Here is a 4,684-nt window from a genome sequence, read left to right on the forward strand (position 1 = left end):
CCCTATACTGTAGCACATTTCTACAAGGATGAAGTTTTTAGTCATAAAATAAAGAGAGACTATTACTTAACCAGTTTTTTTGGTTCAAAATATAACAAAATCAATTTCCATGACAAAAACAAAATGCATAAATATTCATGGCACGGTAAACAATCCCATTCTGTGCTTTAACTTCAATTTCCTTGTGCATGTGAATAAATGAATGATTAGAAGATGCACCATCTCCAACTGTTCCTATTACATATAAATTACATGCAGGTTCAAGGATGCCAACTGCTCGCGAAAACAGCAGAAAAGCTGAGGGGAAGTGACACCTGTGGTTGCAAATGCTGCAAAACGATAGGACAGTGGGTTTACAACACTTTTCAGAAAGAAAACTAGGAACATGGGTTGCTACTTCATCTACTGTTTTAAGGGTTTCAAAGTTAACTTCGGGTCACCCAAATCAACAAACCCTATCAATTCACCTAAATTTTTGTCCCATACAAGATCTTCTTGTATCTTCATTTCATCAAAGCGATGTATAATGTATCTTTCAACATTTGTGAATTCTCTTGTTCCTTTCTCCAACTAACTGACAACAGCATCATTAAAACCGCGTTTTAGGCGAATGTAATGTCTATAGTCTCTGAGAGTACGAAGGCTTGGAAGAATCAATACACCACTTCCATGTTTTTCATCAACCTCATTTCCTTATAGGCAGATGTAGACTTGGCAGCAAGTGCCAAGCAATACTTAATAATCATTGGATGGTATCTAGCTTGGCTTGGTCTTTGCTGCAAATATTTTTATTGCTCTTCCCAGAAAAGATTCATAAATGGGGGAATATTTCTGTTATTTCAAGATCTGAATAACTCTTTCAAATCATCTCCAAGGTAATTGCTTACAGGCTTTGCCTTGGTGTCCCTCTTCATTTCTTCAAGCTGCAATTCCAGTTGCTGGCATCTGATCCTGTTTTCCAGGAGAGCTAATTTGATGCGTACTGGATGAGTTGCTGATAAGGATGCTTTAAAGGTGTACTGACACGCAAAAATAACTTGACCTCAAATGAAGGCATATCGAGCATAAATACCTGATACATTATTATTTTTTAAATATCCAACACAGTTTTCGAGTTATTGAGTGTCAAAGTTAGCCACCGAGCATTTTCCGAGCACGGACGAGTTCGCCCGAGCCTTCCGCATAATCGTGACGTCACAAACACCATGTTCACATCACTTGATCAACACGACAGTCTGAAAGGGCATACTTTTATGACTTTTCGGATGTGCACCGATACATTAATTGAGAAGGTTTTGGCTCCATTTCGACAACCTAATTGGAAAACAGATTATGACTCCTTTACAAACCGTTCATAATAAGATTTGCAAGAATATCGTATTATCCAACGCGTTTGAGGCCCTTCCTCCGTCTTGGAGGACCCAGTGTGTGGCGGGCCAACATATCGTATAATGGTAGCGATAAATATATTGACAGGATTTTCATTTTCTGGAAACCTAAGTAAAATACTTTTATTTTGTTAAATACGGCTGCTGTTAGACTAATTTATCAGCCATCACCCCCCACCCACCTCCAAAATTAATTTCGGTCTTTGATCAATTTTTTCATTTTCCATTTTATAATATTTATACAGGTTAAAGGTTCATACATATGTTTTTCGACCTGACCTGTTTAAAAGAATAAAATAAGAGCTAATCACTATGTTAAAATACTAGTAACAAAAGAAATTTACCAATCAAACCTAATTTACAATATTTAATAATACTAAGGCTATAAAAAGTGAACGTAAAGATGAAATAAAAGTTGTCCCCGACTATAGTTGTTCTTTGAAGGTTTTCAGGGAGGGGGCCAATTTGGTAGCCCTTTCTAGATTATTCCACAGTTTTGGACCGCGATAAGAAAAAGCCTTTTGGCCATTTATTGTTTTTAGCAGCGGTATCTTAAGATCAGTTTCTGATGAACGCAGAAACCGTTCTCTATCATCCGAACATTTTTCGAATAATTTTCTCAAATAGTCTGGTGCAAGCATATTTAGAGATTTGTAAGTTAGCGTGGCTGTTTCCTTTCTTACAAGATTTCTGATGGTTAACCAGCCAAGTTCAAGGTTAACTTCAATATTCGCAGTAAAGATTTCGAATTAAAGTCACTCATTTTTGGCATATTTTTTATTCAATCACATGAAATATTTTCAGGGGTTAAGAACCTGGTACGATCGAATCGCTATTTGCAGGAAAACAACTTAGTAAAATTTTCAACTCCCAGGCCGCTGCACTCCTGTAACTCGGGTGAACCGATGAGTTTGCAAACCCAAAATAAAATAACTTTCATGATTTATATGGATGTAGAAATAATCTATCGAAGTAATAATATATTGAATTTATTCGAAAAAGAAGCTAGATTCATGATCAAATGAAAAGATTCTTACATTCGTCCGCATGATTGACTTCAGAATTGAGAATTTCTTCGAGCAGCTAAAAGAGCCTATTCCTTCCAAACTTAAATTCCCTCCTAACATAACGCAGTACCAGCCAGCACATATCCTTCGTATATTTCATTAGCCTCGATTTTTCATTATTTTGGATCAAAGGCTACGTAGATCTCCTCGAATAGTAACTGAACAAGATGAACTGAACTGTCCAGTCCGTGCGTGATTTCCATTCAAGGAATAAAAACATGGTGTTTGTGACGTCACACGCACTGGGTCACATGACAATGTGCCGACAATGGTCGAACACTCGACGATAATTTCATGACATTTAGAGCGGAATTGCGTCAAAACGGACAATAATAATTAACCGAAAACTTGAAATTAAGATTCCATGCATCGTTTTCTGCATTATATCAAAAAATAGTTTTGCGTGTCAGTTCACCTTTAAGTTTTGCAGCAGAAAATTTTGTCATCTTTTCTCTTATTTTGTTTTGATTCATATGATTTACATGGGGAGCATTGACCTCCATCTTGTAACAAAATTTCACAAGATTTTGGAGGCAGGTATTCCTGTTGCTTTAAAGGTGTCTCTACCATCGATGAAGACATACGGGAAAAAACCATGGGAACAACATGATTGATCATAATTTTGTCTTGATAGCCATAGCCAATTCTTGTATTAATTCCTGAGCACAGTACTGCTGTTTCAAGATCTAAGAGCTGACAGAGTTAAATTTTTGAAAGTACATCCTGATTGTTTCAGAAAACTGCAACTTGGCTTTAACAACCACCTAAACACACGTATAGCAAAGCTCAGGTCCTCCTCTACTATATTTTCAAATTTCGTATCAGCGTACTGATTATCCTTTTTTGCTAGCTGTTGTTGCAGATGTTGTTGCTAGCCTCAATCTAAATGTCGAAATTTAAATCACTCACTCTTTTAATAAGTTGTGTTGAAATCTGTGGAGCATGGAGCTGATGTTGATAGACATGTCAAACGCAAAATTTCATGTTTGACAATCTGGCATTCTGATCTACATGCTTGTTGCTGATTTGGCAAACTTTATTTGGTAAATTCACTGTTGGAATAGCACCTTCTTTAAGTTTTTTGCGATTATTATCCCTTGATGGATCATTCTTATACACTAACATCCCTCACACAGAAGGTATCCAAGCTGCCAGGTTACACCTCAACAAACGCACTTTCAAAACTCCACCCACAGTTTGCGACCTCATCAACATTATACTGACAAATAACAACTTTGAGTTTAACGGAAACTTACAGTAGACAATGTGTCTATTTCCTTATATATAACATTGACTCTTAATTTTAAGATTTTACAGGCTATATACTGGGCATCATCTTCTACATCATACGATTCCTCCAATCTCTTGTCAAACAATTTTAACCTTGTAGGTTCTATCATTTATGGAAGAGCATCAAATGATTTTTTTACTGAATGGCGATAATTTTTGTCCTCCTTGATTGGTGTTGAGGGGCATGGTCCATTGACTGATGTATCAAAGGTCTTCGTGGTTGATGGTGTGCTAATAATATTGCTTTGGCTCTGGAATGTTCTAGCTTGCCCAAAGGCTGAATCTTCGATGGCGCTACGATTAACTGGCCAAAAGCAGATCGGTCGAAACCTGGAACAAAAACATGGGAAAAAGTGCCTTTGGAGACTACTAAGCCAGGATTGGCTGTTGCAAATTGCGCACAGGCTTTCTTCCATTCTTTTTCAAAACCTTGAAATACCCACGATCAGCTGGCTGTAACACGTGCAATGTGTGCGGGGGTAGCTTAAAAAGATGAATGCCTTTCTCTTTGCAAAATAGACTGGTTTGATAACTTGTATGGGAGACATGCCCATTAATCAACAGTAGGTTGTGTTGGTGGAATTTGTTTCACACAGTGATTGGCGATCCATCCATAGAAATGTTGGGTTTCCATCCATCCTTTGTCAGAAAAACCGATGAAATATTTTTTGGGAATGCATAAGCAGTAGAGTGGATTAAAGGATTTGCCAGGAAAATATAAAGCTGGTGGCATTACAAATCCACTGGCAGAAATGCACTGCAATGATGTAATTGAGGTTTTCATAGAGCTTCAAGAACTGAATATTTGATCTGGGGATTGGATCTTTTTCCCTGTTAAAAAAGCCTCGAAACTGTCAAACCAGGCGTAAACATTTTCAACAATTCTAGTGCTTTAGGTTGAAGCTAGTTGAGGCCTGGTTGTCTTCGTATAAAGCTGCC

Source organism: Rhopilema esculentum, chromosome 20 (assembly GCF_057945365.1).
Source record: "Rhopilema esculentum isolate cy_ngs chromosome 20, ASM5794536v1, whole genome shotgun sequence".
Classification (NCBI taxonomy): Eukaryota; Metazoa; Cnidaria; class Scyphozoa; order Rhizostomeae; family Rhizostomatidae; genus Rhopilema; species Rhopilema esculentum.